Here is a 17,041-nt window from a genome sequence, read left to right as displayed (position 1 = left end):
CGCGAGAAGGGACTCTTAGGTATTCTAGGCCGTTACGTCTAACCACCTATCCTAAAGTCAACGAGCTCTGATACCAATCTGAAACACCCCGACCAAAGGCGGATTATACATCGGGGCGCCACATATTGTTTCATTACTCGTGACACTATTTGGGTGTCAATATTTAATAAATACATTCATTCGCGCACGCGCAAAGTAAACACAAGATAACATAAAGCAACATAATTCAATATATTATAAGGCAAAATATTCGAACAACAATAACTTGTCTTGATACATTTTAATCTAGGTCCAAAAGTAAAAACCTCCTACGTGTCCACAAGCTCCAAATGTAGCTACAGCAAACCTGAACATGTGTTAAAATAAAACGTCAAACACTTGCGTGTTGGTGAGAAATCAAGTTTAATAGATAATAGATAACAATAAATCTGCGCGCAACACGTGTATGTCTGGTGTTTAACAAGGGTGCAATCAGATTGTGATCAAGCCTAAATAGATCATAGTTCATAGTTCAATCCGTGCTCCCAAATGAGCACAAAAACAAGAAAACATCTGTGCAGGTGTAAACAAAGAAAACCGTAAACGATAGGTCTCCCGTGTTCATCTAATGGATCCATGAAAACTTCGGAATAGGCCGAACAAAGCGGTTAATGATACACACATACAAATAAACAGCCAAGTAAACGTCCTCAACACATGGGATACTGCGCGACTAAAGTTCATAAACAAGTTTAAGACTCAAGTTTGTACGAACACATGAACATCCCAAAACATTAAAAATAAAAAGGGATTAGGTACGAGATTACTCACTTGATAAACGGTGCGGTGTAAGATAAAGCAAGAACCAACTTTAAACAAACACCAGTTAACCTATAAATAAGATTATTGCTTTAATGATTGGTTTTAAGTCTTGATTATAAGTTAGCATAATTAATAAGTAAATTATTATATATAATATATATTACCGGAAAAGCAGGGCAGAACAGGGAGGAAGACGGAGGCAGAGAGGGAGGCGACAGAGGATCAACGGCAGAGAGCAAGGAAGAACAGGAGGGCTTAAGTGCTTCGTGTGTGTAGTGTTAGGAAATTAACATTATTATTTATAGGGAAACCCTAGGGAACACAATCCCTAGAAAAGGGGAAAAGATCTCAAAACGCAAAAGATTCCAAAAGCAAAAGATATCAAAAGATATGGCAGCTGCAGGGGACAAGGAAAAGCTGACAGGTAATAGTAAACAGGCATGGGAGGGTCAGATAAAAGTACTGGTCAAGCATGGAAAAGCAGATCTCAAAAGATAATGTCAGTCACTTTTTCTGTCAACCAATGGGGTTGGTGCGCATGCTGCGCCAAAAGTGGCTTTTCAGACATAAAATAGGTCAGGTCAACAGCACAGAAGATAAGACAACACAAAAGCAAACAGGCTGGATAAAACAGAAGAAAAGATAAGTCTAGCGCGAGAAAGCTGCGCGCGAGAAGGCTAAGGCGCGCCGCGGGAAGAATCACATTTCTTAGCGCGCCGCGGGAGGAACTACAATTTCTAGCGAGCCGCGGGAAGAACTATAATTCTTCGCGCGTCGTGGGATGAACTACGATTCTTAGCGCGCTGCGAGAAGAACTACAAATCCTTAGCGCGTCGCGGGAAGAACTACCGTTCTTAGCGCGCTGCGAGAAGAATTACAATTCTTAGCGCGCGGCGAGAAGAGTTCGTCTCGCGTATCGCTGGAACAGCTGGTCATCACGCAGGCTTCCTTGTAAGGAGTCTGGCGCGTGGAGCTGCGCAGACAACCTTAGGCGGGAAGAAATAAAGGACAAGGAGAGTTAGGAGAAAAAGAGGGAAACAAGGCTGAGGGGTTAAACAGGAGGGCGGGACGGCGACAAGAGAAAAGGAAGGCGGAAAGAAAGAGAGAGAAAGAGGCGGGAAGGAAAATATATTATTATTATTAAAAGTAAAATATAAGTATAAATAAATATTAAATCATAAAAGAAAGAGATCGGATCAGAGAAACGGGTACCTGGGTCGGGTCGGATCGGGACAGATGTCACAAAAAGATGGTTTGGTTGTTGACTTAATTGAACTTTAATATGCTTGATTTTTAGTGGGAAATGCCTTCAGGGTTTTGTTTGTTTAGCTAAGCCTGTGTAAGGACTGGAATGAAAGATTAGGCCATACTCAGGCCTTTTTATTAGATTTGATCACCAAAAATATATTTTAATATGAATAGTCTATAGTACAATGGTTGGATAGGCTTAACATTAGAGTATGCTAAATGGCTTGTGATATAAACATAAATGAAAATACTGCTAGTTAAGTGGCTAACACTTCATAGGCATATGGTTTTATGGCCTTAAATCCTGTATTGATGGGATGCCCCGGGATTCAGAGACCATGGGTCGGTATGTGGTTTATCATCTGGTATGCGTAAATCCTAACTGGATTTATGTATATTAAAAGAGCTCAAAGAGCAAACCCGCAGTTTATCTGCCAATTCATACGTCAATAAACATGATCACAAAACGTGCTTTAAAAGTACAAATTCACTACTTACTTGATCATCCACGCTGTTAGTCATATGGGGTCCCCGTGCTCGCGTCTCATTACCATTAAGAAACGGACCACACGGGACACGTCATATGTAAGCCCTACAGATGAATTCGTGCCTACTCACGTATGGTGATGGACTTCGGGGTATTGCTTGATAACGGGGGTATGTCATGTAGTGGGGGCTATTTACTAGTTGGTTACCTAATTTCACCTTAATCATATCTAATGGTAGACTTTTAATGCTTAAGTTTAGGTTTTGGTTCAATAAAATATCCAAGATTGTCTTAGCTATTACATACGGGCTTAAAAATTGTACAAATGTGCAAAATTTTAATCGTCTAATTTTGATCATCTTCGCGATACGCGAAGATGCTTAAAGTCGGCAAAAACTAGGGTTTGCCTTATATTAATATAAACCCATTAACCTCATCATTCTGATTATTACGACTTCCAAAGGCAGAAGAGGTGGTCTAAGACGACTTTCAGCCATCCCGAAGCTTCCGGTTCCATCATTGATCGTATGTTCATCAAGATAAGTGTTTTAATCGATATGTCGATGATCGGCTACGTTCCCGTGTTTGTTCTGGGCTAAGGTTTTGTGTGAAATACTGTTAAGAACAGATTCTTATGCTTAATGAATAGAGCTTAATTGATTTTATATGAATTTGTCTTGCTTAATTAGTTATTTGGTTGATTAAAGTTTGTGTTTGCGAGTATCGATTTGTGTAACGTTTGTTTGCTTGTTCATCAACATTTAGGGTTTAAGCTTTTGTGTCATTGAACTAAAATCATCAAACCTTATCGTTGAGTTAGTTGTCCTAGACATAGAATTGGCAATTGTGGAGTCCGGGTTCATTTATGTCAACAATTCGGTTGAGTTATCTTTTGTCATCATAAATCAAACCATAGGACTAGCAATTATTGTAAAACCAATGGCAAGAGAATCTGTGATTAACGTATGGAACACATAACCCAAACCTATAATGAATACTTTTTATTAATATTATTTACAAATCTAAGTAATCATTAGTTTTAATTAAATCTTTTTACAAAAACCGCTTGACATCGCCTGTCCGCTTAGGTTAAATAATTAGTTATAAATTAAATAAACTTGCATTTTCCTTAAGTTCATGTGGAGACGACCTTACTTACCCATACTTATTATAGGTATTTAAATCTTAAAATTGATTGTTTGAGTAGACCGCGACAGCCTACGTCAACAACATCAATACATCATTCTCAACCAAGCTCCAGTTGTCCACTTTCATACGTAAGCTTATGGCTTACCCTATACCTGTAGCATTTGTTTCAAAATTAAATATTATAAATAAGAAAACAGACAACAATTTTGAACACTTTGTAACTAAAGATTGTACCAAAAAAGTTAACATTTGAATAAGTTTTATTCATCCAAAAGGTTTTAAATAATTCTTATATTAGAAACCAAGATATATACCACTAATTATAGTTTTACAAATAATGTGTTTTTACTAGATATTATATATTTTTGAGTACAATTTCTTTTTGGGCAAAATGAGATTGTATTCAAGTAGGATAAAATTAAAATTAGAGATGAAGAGTTTCTTGCACTTAATTAAATTCATAGTTTAAGATAATTGTACTGTAAAATTATTGACCATAAATAAATTAAAAGCCTATGTCATCTTGGCCTAATGACACCGGCATGTTATTTATTTCCACCAAATTGATGTGGGTTTGAGTCCTAAAAGGTAGGTATTGCTACAACAAATAAGTGGGTTAGAGATGGTTTAGATAACTCTGAATGTTGATAGCTTGATCGGTTCCTACTTACACGAACAACCATTAGCTCACCGAAGGAGGGGTCTCCTTCGATCAACCTATGGCGTAAGAATTAGTTAATTTGTTATTTGAAAGAATTAATAGAGAGAGAGAGAGAGAGTGTGTGTGTGTGAGTATTGGGAGGAGTTTGAGAGTGTGAGATGGAATGAATGCCTAAGTTCCCTTTATATAGTGGGGATGAGTGTGTTGGTAATTAATTAACCGAGTCGGGCCTATTGGGTCCGGGCCTAAGTATCTCATTAAGTTGTATGGGGTTAAGGGGCTTTAAGGTTTATTTAAGATGTCTTGTTAGCCAAGTTGGGTTAGCACTATAAATACATCAACCAAGTTAGGTCATGTATTATGAAAGTTATTGTAATTAGGTTTTTAGAGTTATGTTTTCCTGGTTATAATAAAAGTAAGATTATTCTATATTGTTCGTTAATTATCGTTTATCAATCTTGAATTAGTATCAGAGCCCGGTTCAAGATCGCGATAATTAACGAATCAGTCAACGAAGAAGGTGTTTCGATCCAAGCCGTGGCTGCCAGCCGATCTGCGATAACCGACCGAGCATCCGGATCAATCGCAAGTCGTCGCTTTCGATTGAACGAGTTAGGTTCGATCTTCGCTGTCCTTATTTACGTCCGATTAATCGATTTTCTGGAAGTGTTGTGTGCTTGCTGATTGGTCGAATAAGGAAACGAAAGCTATTCTTGTTATTTACGATGGTCAACAACAAAGAAAACAAAAGGTGAAGGTTTGACTTTTTGGTTTTGTCTTGTGTCCAGGAAACAAATATTGAAAAGTGAAGGTTGGTGTGATCCTTTAATTTGTGTGGCCATAAAATAAGCTTGAAATTAGAAGGAATTCTTTTGTTTTTTTATTTTTTATTTTTTTTGGTAAGTTTGAGAAAAAAACAAAGAAGGAAAATAAATATGCATGGTTCATACTCGACACTGCCGCCTCCAAAGGGAAAAGAGAACGGGTCGTCTTCCGTTCAGTGTCTGATGCTAACTTCAACAAATTATACCGTGTGGGCTATGAGGATGAAAGTAGTCCTAAGAGTTCACAAAGTTTGGGACGCCATCGACCCAAGTGTCTCTGATGAAGAAAAAAACGACATAGCTACGGCCTTGTTGTTTCAATCCGTACATGAAGCCTTGATCATGCAAATTGGAGATCAGCAAACTACTATGGCCATGTGGGATTCGATTAAAACCCGACACTTAGGTGCCGAACGGGTTAGGGAAGCACGTCTCCAAACCTTGTCGATGGAATTTGATAATATGAAGATGAACGAGTCGGATTCCATAGATAATTTTGCGGGCAAGTTATCGAGCATTGCCTTGAAATCCGCGGTTCTTGGCTAAGTTATAGATGAAGCGAGGTTGGTAAAGAAGTTTCTCAAAAGTCTCCCGAGGTCGAAGTATATTCAGATGGTTGCTTCGCTTGAGCAAGTGTTGGATCTCAATAACACGGGATTTGAAGATCTTGTAGGCCGACTCTGAGCCTATGAGGAGCGAATCCGAGAAGAATATATTCAAGGGGGTGACCAAGGTAAACTTTTATTCGGTAATTATGATTCATCTAAACATAGGAATTTTGAATCGAGTAGGGGGGGCGAGGACGAGGAGGTCGAGGTCGTGGTCGAGGGCGAACTAATTGCCAAGACCGAACACCTAGCACCGAACAAGGGTCATCAAGTCGGGGAAAAGAAAAGGTGAAAAAGGATCGGTCAAAGATTCTATGTTACCGATGTGAAAACTTGGGTCATTTTGCATCTAGTTGCTCAGATCGAGTTCGTAAGATTCAAGAAGCAAACAAAACCGAAGCCTGTGAAAATAATGATGATGCAACGTATATGCATCAAGTTGTGTTCTTGAATAAACAAAACCTAATGCCGAAGAAATATGAAACTGAACCGGTCGAATATGATGTATGGTATTTGGATAATGGGGCGAGTAATCATATGACGGGAAACCGGTCATACTTTTTAGAATTGAACGAGAACACAACTAGGAGAGTTAAGTTCGGAGATGGGTCATACGTTAATATCAAGGGAAAAGGGTCGATTATTTTCCAAGGAAAATCAGGGGAACAAGATTTGCTAGCCTAGATTTATTACATTCTGGAGTTAAAAAATAATATAATGAGTCTCGGTTAAGCAACAGAATCCAGATGTGACATTCGGATGAAACATGATTTTTTGACCATGCACGATGAGAACGGGAGGTTACTTATGAAGGTCACGAGATCCGCAAACCGGCTCTATAAGATAAGAATGAAGATTGGAGCTCCCGTGTGTTTGCAATCAAAGATCGAAGATGACGCATGACGTTGGCATGCAAGACTTGGGCACATCAATTTCGAGTTAATGAAATCGATGGATTAGAAGTATCTAGTACGAGGTATACCACATGTTGAACATGAAAATCAGTTGTGTGAATCGAGTTTGGTGGGTAAACAAACGAGGCATTCGTTTTCGACCACAACCTCGTTTAGAGCATCCCGACCTTTGGAGTTGGTTCATGGCGATTTTGCGGTCCAATAACCCCATCCACCATCTCCGGTAATAGGTATGTCTTTATTATTATAGATGATTACTCACGATACATATGGACATTTTTATTGAAGGAGAAAGGTGAAGCGTTTGAAAGTTTTAAGAGGTTTAAAGCCCTAATCGAGACGGAGGCAGGTTTACCAATGAAAACTCTCCGAACCGATAGGGGAGGAGAATTCACTTCACATGATTTCAATCGGTTCTGCGATGAAAGTGGAATTATTCAGCATTTAACCACTTCGTACACGCCACAACAAAATGGCGTGGTAGAAAGACGAAACCGAACTTTAATGGGGATGGTGCGGAGTATTCTAAAGGTGATGTAGGTTCCGAATTATATGTGGGGAGAAGCGGTCCGACATTCGACATTTTTAATTAATCGGGTCCCAACTCGAGCCCTAGTTGATCAAACGCCCTATGAACGTTTCAAGAAAAAGAAACCGATTATTGAGCATGTTAGAGTATTTGGGTGTGTGGCGTATGCTAAGGTTGATAGTGCACACCTAAAGAAACTTGATGACAGGTCGAGACAGCTCATTTATCTCGGGTCGGAGACGGGTTCAAAAGCTTACCGTCATTACGACCTGAACACCCGGAAAATTGTTGTTAGCCGGGACGTTGTGTCTGATGAACATATAGGGTGGAAATGGGTAAAGAAAGTCGAGACGAATGACTATGAGCCGGGTATGTTTACTATGGTTTGGGGGTGCGGTTGACAACGGAACTGGTCAAATCGAACCCACTTTTGAAGACATGTCTGGAAGCAACCCGAATAGCCCAAGCTCCGAAACTCTATCATTGGTTCAACCCGAGTCCAGTGGTTCCGTTGAGCCAAGTCATAACGAGCCTGCTTCCTCAGCCCACTCGCAAGTTCAGTCAACTAGTAATGGGTCGCAAGTCCATTCGGGTGAAACCGAGGCCCAAACGGGTCTAAGGCGCACAACCCGAATTTCGGTTTTACCAAGAAGGTTGCAAGAAGATTACGTGCTACAGGTTATTTCTGATTATGAGCAATTACTCTTAGCAGCAAGTGGTGAACCGAGTAACTATTTTGAGGCTAAGTCGAACCAAGAATGGGTCGTGCCATGAATGCCGAGATCGATTCGATAAATAAAAACGAGACGTGGAAGTTAGTTGAACTTCCAAGGGATGCTAAACGTATCGGGTTGAAGTGGGTATTCAAAATTAAAAGAAATGCGGATGGAACGATAAACAAGTAAAAAGCTCAATTGTTTATAAAGGGTTACGTGCAACAACCCGGGATCGATTTTGATGATGTTTTCGCTCCGGTAGCCCGAATCGAGACTATTTGGCTACTAATCACATTAGCCGCATCTAATGGGTGGGAAATCCACCATCTTGATATGAAAACGGCTTTTCTGCATAGTGAATTGAAAGAAGTTTTGTTCGTTTCACAACCCGAAGGATACGAAAAGAAGGGCGAGGAGGCAAAAGTTTACAAGTTGTCAAAGGCCTTGTACAGGTTGAGGCAAGCTCCTCGAGCTTGGAACACAAAGCTCGATAATATCCTAAGAGACATGAAGTTCAAAAAATGTTCCAAGGAATAGTCTGTTTACCGAAAGTCGGGCGGGAAGCATTTTTTAATTGTAGCCGTATATGTTGATGATTTATTTGTGATAGGTACAAGCTCGAGTATTATTTCCGAGTTCAAAAAGGGTATATCGACCAAGTTTGAATTGTCGGATATCGGGAAGTTAACCTATTATCTTGGAATCGAAGTATTCCAACGAGAGGATGGGATAGTAATTTCACAAGAAGGATACGCCAAACGAATTTTGAAGAAGACCGACATGCAAAACTGTAATCCGGCTCAAGTTACGATGGATCATGGTGTGAAAATTCAAAAGCCGAGAATGAATTCGAACTCGATGCAACCGAGTATCAAAAGATGGTGAGTTGCTTACGATATTTATTACACACTCGCCCAGATATGGTGTATACTCTATGGGTATTGTTAGTCGATACATGCAAAGTCCACGTGAATCTCATGGTATGGCAATACGACACATTTTGAGATATTTGAAGAAAACGACAAGTTACGGGATCAAGTATGGGAAAAACGGGCCAAGACGACTTGTCAGGTATAGTGATAGTAGTCACAACATAGATGAGGATGACGGTAGAAGCACCACCGGGCACGTGTTCTATTATGGGCAATCTCCAATTACATGGTGTTCACAAAAGCAAGCTACAGTTGCACTTTCGTCGTGTGAAGCCAGAGTACATGGCGGCTTCGGCAGCCGCGTGTCAAGCCGTGTGGCTCAGAGAGTTGTTGAGCGAGTTGACTGGAGAAGAACTACAGAAAGTTGTGTTGAAGATTGATAACACGTCCGCAATATCCCTTGTGAAAAATCCGGTTTTTCACAATCAAACAAAGCATATAAAATCCCGTTTTCATTTTATTCAAGATTGCTACAACGATGGCGAGGTTAATGTTGAGCACAATAGCGGGAAAGAGCAACGAGCCGATATCCTCACTAAAGCACTCGCAAGAATCAAGTTCACGGAGATGCGCGAGTTACTTGGAGTTGAAGACATCCTGAAATCCGACTCGGAAATTAGGGGGGTGAATGTTGGTAATTAATTAACCGAGTCGGGCCTATTGGGTCCGGGCCTAAGTATCTCATTAAGTTGTATGGGGTTAAGGAGTTTTAAGGTTTAATTAAGATGTCTTGTTAGCCAAGTTGGGTTAGCACTATAAATACATCAACCAAGTTAGGGTTATGTATGATGAAAGTTATTGTAATCAGGTTTTTTGAGTTATATTTTCCTGGTTATAATAAAAGTAAGATTATTCTATATTGTTCGTTAATTATCGTTTAACAATCTTGAGAGTGTTCAAGCGTAGCTCACTCGTTTGAACGAGAATGTCATATCCTAACCTTCTTGAGCTGCAGGTTTATGTCTTACTATTTTGGTGAAGTTCCTTTCACATTTTACTTGGAGGATACTCATCCAATAGCATGTCACTATCTCGGACCATAAACTGGTCAACTCTGAATTACTATTCACGTCCCATCAGAGGGTGAGGAAGTGATCGACGCAGAAGTGATCGAGCTTTTGAAGCGCTTGAGCCAAAGTGTTAACTGCTGCTACAGCTTTGGAGATTTGGGCTATCCACGTCATCAGTAGGTAATCGGTTAGTAAATTTTGAACGGTTTGTCCTTATCTAAGAGGGAAAAAAAAAAGGTGCCTTTAATAATGCTAAAAGTAGATGCCTCTATTTGACACCGTGAATATGGTATTACTGTGGATAAGTGAAGCGTTGTATTTGGAATAAAAAAACATATTAAAGCAACAGATAAAGAATCGATGCTTTGTTGTCCAAATTTTACAAGCAATTATTTATTCTTGGACCTTGCTTGCCACCCAGACTTCTGCTTCTGCTATATATACAGTCACCTACCCACCACCAACCTTAAGCTTAATTTGTTCACAAGATCACTTCTCCATTTCAAGCAACCAATCCAAGTGTCGACTTCAATAGCACCAGAAAGGTATCTTCCTCACCCTTTTGTTTGCTCCACAAACTCCATTTTTTTCATCTTGCAATGTTTTCAATCAACTATCGAACCATTTATCGGTGACTTGCATTGAACAACACATAAATACACATATACTATATACATAGAACAAGAAAGTGAGGATTGGAAAAATAAGAAAATAGGGTAAATTATGCATCGTATTATAATGGGTTGGGGTAAAAAAATCACACCCGTACACAGTCAATTCCGGTACAAAGCGAATTTGATTTAAAAAGCGTAGAAAGCAAAAATGCCATGATACATTACATCTATGAGACTAAATGGCGAGAGGTATTTGTGCCATATACGCACACATGTCACAAGTTTATGGCTCGTAGACAACACATTGTATAATGGTACAACCACGCACCCTCTTAGTTCATGATAATCAATACTCGTTTCAGACCTTGGCACACATCCACTGTATAGATTCACTAACCACAAATCTGCACCATTTAAATAGAGATAAAAGCATCATATGGTATATAACCTAAAAGTTGTATTACAAATGCATTAGATCTTTTCTTTTTCTTAAATGTCATTTTTTTTAAATAAAATTAAGCAATTATCATATTAAAGAAATTAAAATGTTTGATTTTATGTTCAACTTCTAAAAAAGAAGGATGTCGTATATATAAATATATTTGATCTTATAAAATTGATGAAATTAATAATTAATAACAAAAAAGTCAACAAAAAGGGGCAATTTTGATACTTCAAAACTCGTAATAGAGCCTATGCTTCGTGCCGGTGTTGTAAGAGGATGCTCTGTATATTGATAGATTTATATAGACAATGTATACTTTAACCTAATCAACGTTGAAAATAAGCATGTCATATGGTTAACTAAATATTTCTAGGGTTAATGTTAGTTTTAATTATAGTAATTAAATAAAAAAAGTTTAAAATAATAATTAAACGTGTGAAGTGGAAGCTAAAAGAAAAAAAATTGTAAAAAAAATTACTATACTGATAAGTATATTAAAATTTAGGACATATTAGAGACAAAAATTGAGTAGAAAAAAAAAGGGTAGAAGCATAAATAATTAAGATAAAGAACTATTAGAGTTCATGGTTTGTATGATAATTTTATTATAGTTTAATGTTAGACCATTCGTAGTGGGACACCTTCCCCATCTATACCCCCCCCCCTCTCACTCCGGGGGTGTCTTGGAGGTGGGGGTGTTTCCCCCACAACGTTGGTGAGCTTGATGTTGAAAATGAAATAAGAAACATAAAAAGAATAATGAAACATTAAACTTGATCTGTTACAAGTCTCAATATCAAATATTATCAAAATTTTAAAATTCATATAAAGTCAAGTCACTACTGAATAAATAGCAAACACAAACAAAAATAAAAATTGTTAAACAAAATCGAGTCGCTACTTGCTAGCGATTTAAGATCAAACCCAAACAAAAATAAAAGACGTCAAATCAAATTGAGTCACTAGCGGTCTCAACAATATTCTTTATGCTTCTTATTTTATTATGAATTTATTTAGAATGATTTATGTTTTTGATAATAGTTGATGAAAGAAAGAAATAAAACAAATGTGTACAATGATTTGGTAATTAAAAACAAGGTTGATTAATAAAATAAAAAAAGTAGCTACTACTTTGATAAAAATATATAAGAAATACTTTACAAAAAATTGATAATATATTAACTAAATAGAAAAATAAAAAGACTTTAATATGTTGGTTTAAATGTAAAAGGTGAAAACAAAATAAATGAAAAGGTTTAGTTTGGTAATTAGTTTTCAAAAAACACCAAAATGATGAATACTTTTTTCACAAATACTAGTTTGAGAAAAAAAAAACTCTGATTTTAATTGGTTTTATAAAGGCTTTTTGATGTCTAATTACTAAAATAGTATTTCCAAGTCATTACTAAGTTTAATCTAACTTTTAAGCCCAATTTGCTGTAGGAATGAGTTTTGATTATACGAGTAGTCTTTCTCGTTTAAATAACAGATTATTCATGCTTATGTCCTTGTGGTTATAACGCAGGCGCACAATGTGCTATTAAAAGTCAAAATGATACACTTGAATCCCGTTGGTTTAAAAGCGGGAAAAAAGTGACTCATTTCGTTCAGCCAAAATCACGAAATGACTATTATACCCCTTTTAACATTCATATTATGTCCTTATGGTATAGTAACATTTAGTTCGCGTCCCTTTGCCAAAATTTTCCTCCAAATTTAAAAAAAAAACAATTTCTTTTTAAAATTTTAACCTCAAACTTTATAAAAACTTCATTTTTGCCCTTCCAAAGTTTATAAAACATAATTTTTTTCAAAATTTCAACCTAAAACTTCATTAAAAAATCACTTTTACCCCTACAAAATTATAAAAACATGATGTTTTTAAAACTTTAAGCTAAAACTTTGTAAAAATTTATTAATTTTATTATCCAAATTTTTTATACAAACCATCCAATATCATAACATAATCATCTTATATTATAACAAAAACCAACACAATCATCCCATATCATTAACATAATCATCCTTTATCATTCAAAAAAAACTAACATAACATAATAGTCGAGATAATAAATAGTGAACGTGATCAAGAAAAACTACACTTGTTTCGCAAAAATACCCTGATCAATTCCACTATTAAACGTAATAATCCATTAATAATACTAATTATCTATTTACAAAATCACCGGTAAGACAACGCTGCGAGAGGTCATTCCCATCCGTAGTTGGCCGTGAGTTGTGGCAAAGCCGCCACTCCCGCCATTATGTTTATCGAAATCACATCGATCCAAAATCCGACTGCAAAAAAAAAACTGATTAATCGAGGATTTATCAACAAAACTAATCAACTCAGTCCGATTGTTCAAGGATTTACATGTGAGGTAGTCTGACATGCGGGACACGTTGAAGTTAATTTCCATGTAGGCGGTGGTGGTGGATCAGTGGTGCCATAGTGGTGGGGAGCCGGTGGCGGGGAGAATCGGTGGTGGAGTTGATTGGATGGGGTGACGACGGTGATTGTAGGTGGTGGTGAGACGAATCGGTGGAGGGGTTGGTGGATCGGGGGCGGAGAATCGGTTGGTCGATGGGTGGTAGAGGTATGGAGAGACAGTGGAGGGGAGGTTGGGAGAAGCAGTGGCTGTGGGAGGAGGAGTTGCGGGAGGAGGCGGAGGGTGGTGGCAGATGATGGGGCAGTGGTTGTGGTCAGGGCCGGCCCATGGGTGTGGCTGGGTGGTTGATAGCCAAAGGCCCAACACCCCGTTAGGCCGGAAAAAATTTTTTTGGAAAAAAATTATGTGTTTTTATTAAAAATAGTATGTATATTTATTGCTTAAACACAATTACGTAACCATCAGCTTGGTGTAGTGGCAAATAGGTATTATTGCTTACAATCAAGAGGTTGTTGGTTCTATACTCACTTGAGACATGTTTAATATTTTTTTTATACAGCCCAAATTATAACCTAACAAGCCCGTATAAAAATTAGAATGTTTAAACCCAACAAAATACTCCTTTTAGTTAAGGCCCAAAAAATTTCGCCTTCAGTCAAAAAATTTTATGCTTTCTCGGAGCCTGGTTGTGGTGTGGTGGATATGAAGGTAAAGATTTAAGTATAAGGGTTCTCTTATCAAAGAATAAGCGTGAAAGGTTGCATGGTGTGTCAATTCGTTACCTAAAGGGAATAAACATAATCCCGGGTATTTGAATGTGAAAAGACTAAATTGCCCATAAATTGAGCTCCGGCTCCGTCAACCTGAGGGAGCCACTATTGCCAGCTTATAAACAAAAGGACCAGAGTGTATCATTTTAATTTTTATGGACACATTGTGCGCTTGCATTATAACCATACGGACGCATATATGATTAATCTCTTTAAACAATGTGTCTGATTGATTACCATGATGTGTGTAACTTTATGTACATAATTTTAAAACACACGTGTAATTAAATTTGCATGACTACCTTCACGCACTACTCCTAAAACAAAATAAAACATGCAAGTGTTACGCATCCTAATGTATTTATTTAGAAAGTCTCTTATCCGTGTTTTTTTATATGCATTTGAGATACTTATAACTACTATTATATTTCAACAGATCAAAGTCATTGCAGATGAGTGAAAGTGAGTGTGTATTGGTTGGAATCCCTCATAATATTAACCACGACAACAATAGTGTAGCCAAGGAGTGGGTTGACTGCCTTACAGGCAAGACCACCAAAAGCTGCAAGCGTGAACGACATATTGAAAAAGTACCACGGTTACTCTTAAAAAGCGAGAAAGGGCGTAGGAACAATGAGCGTTACGAGCCTGCAGTGGTTTCACTTGGCCCGTAACACCATAACCAACCCGGTCTTGCTGAAGCCGAGAAGTACAAACTTATAACACTAGAAGAGTATAGTTTCGGCGCCGGAAAAACCGTAGATGCATTATACAACAAAGTGTTTGAAGTGGTACATGATGCCAAAAAGTGTTATATTGATGGTTCTACTGATTCTTACACAGACGAAGAATTTAGTCAAATGATGTTACGCGACGCTTGTTTTGTTTTGTTCTATATCGAAAGCATGTCGCGTAGACAGGATATTATATTTTTAAACGCTGACCACCTGGGCACAATAGGAGGTATAAACATATCGCGTGATATTTTGTTACTAGAGAACCAGATCCCTTTTGTAGTACTGGAAGTTTTGTTGAAGTTAAAGTTCCCGAATGATAAAGGCGAATATATCCTGAACGGATTCTTTAACTACTTAAACTATGGCGAGGTGATGATCAAGAAGGATAAAAAGGTGTTGGAATATACCCAACAACCGCTTCATCTTCTCGAGCTTTACAGGTAGGGGTGTAAACGAGTTGTACTGAGCTCGAGCCTAACTAGGCTCAAGCTCGTCTCCTTTAACTTATGACAGTTATCTCGAACTTGGCTTTTTGCTTATGTTCAAGCTTAAGCTCGGCTAATTTATTATTTATTAATCAACCTAAATATATATATATATATATATAGAGAGAGAGAGAAGGATTAAAATGAAAACCCACTTGAGTTGTGAAAGTTCTAGAAACTCATTCTCAACCATTTGTTTTTAATTTAAGTTTAAATCTTGTGATCCACAATTAAAGTGAATAAAAAATGTAAATATAAATATAACTTTTTCTATCTTCTGAAAACATATATAAAAATTAGTAAAAAGATGTTTAAAATAGCAAAAAAAATTTTCTTTTTATTTTTCAATGTTTTGTATGATTTTCACGGGTTTTCACAACTCAAACGGGTTTTCATTATATATATATATATATATATATATATATATATGAGTTTTTATATATAAGGCATTATGTTATTTTGTTAATAATATTCATAATATTTACTATTTTATAAATATATTAATAAAATTTATTTAAATATTAGGCTCGTTAGCCAACTTGAGCTCGATAAGTGGGTAAAACTCCGGGTTGGGCCCATTTATTAAATAACATTATTTACTATTAAACTTCTGGGACCTACTTCAATGTTGTGGCAGGTCTTATTTCATTTCGCTTTTTGTTCTTCATTCACCATCTTTTGATCGTTCTTCTGAAATGTCAAGCATAACGCAAGAGTTGAAACCAGGTGAAAATTATAATTATGTAAAACTAAGCCGATCGTTTGCTTCAGTGACACAACTCAAAGGTAGATGGATTTATTTGAGATGCATATCCGATGAGTCAACGAGTGACATGAAATTTGAGTGGTATCGATGGTCTTGTGTGTTTAAGCTTGCGCGTAGAGCGGTCTCCTCCAATACAAAAGCTATTTACCTCAACATGATCGCATATGAGATGTGCCCACGTAACCCGAATGACTATCGGGTTTCAACTTATCTTCGAGTAATGAAATCGTTAATCACTCAAGGTGAAGATGTGAAAGAGCTGAGACATAATAATATATTGGTTCATAGTCTTGGTAGTGATGAAGAAGTGGCGAAGATGTACGATGAGATTGAAGTCCCGGCTGTTAATCTTTTCATGTTTCATCATATCAGGCAAGAGATTGAGAAGCTAAATGATACCAAATATAAGACGTGGGTTGCGGAGTTGACTACTGACTACATTGGTAGTCCATGGAAGGCGGCTGGTTTGTTAGTGGGTAGTGCCATACTTGTCACCGGTTTTGTGCAGACTTACTTCACGATCAACCAACAGGGACGATGACTCCATATGCTTTAGTACTCCATCAACACCTGCTTAATTTGAATTCTAACTAATGAGATGACTCCATATTGAAACACTTTTAACTTTCACTAATTTGTAAAATATACATATATAATAAATTTGAGTCTTCTAACTCCATTTTCGTATAAGTACATTTTTTTTTGAGAATAAAAAGAATGAACTGAAAAGAAATTATGAGGAAGTAGAAAAGAGAGCCATTTTCAGCGTCAACAATTGGCATAATTGATAATTGTTTTGTTTATTATAATTATTAAAAGTGGACTTCATAACATGCACATCGATCACACGCTAATTTCTTTAAAAAAAAATTAAAAATTGATCTTTTTTACTTTCTTATATTTTAAAAATAGTTTAGTTTTATTTTAGTTTATGTGGTTTGGTCAGCACGGTCAA

The 17,041-nt window shown here is 37.2% G+C and overlaps 1 pseudogene; it reads left to right on the top strand.

The window, feature by feature from the left end:
• The first annotated feature begins 10,722 nt into the window (after nt 1-10,722).
• On the top strand, nt 10,723-16,627 carry LOC143563846 (UPF0481 protein At3g47200-like; annotated as a pseudogene).
• The last annotated feature ends 414 nt before the right edge of the window (nt 16,628-17,041 follow it).

The sequence above is a fragment of the Bidens hawaiensis genome, unplaced genomic scaffold, assembly GCF_021521415.1.
Source record: "Bidens hawaiensis isolate Kalapana, Puna unplaced genomic scaffold, B.hawaiensis_p1.1 tig00001206_1, whole genome shotgun sequence".
Taxonomy (NCBI): Eukaryota; Viridiplantae; Streptophyta; class Magnoliopsida; order Asterales; family Asteraceae; genus Bidens; species Bidens hawaiensis.
The sequence above is the reverse complement of the archived record's forward strand: the minus strand, read 5'-3'. Positions and strand labels throughout refer to the sequence as shown.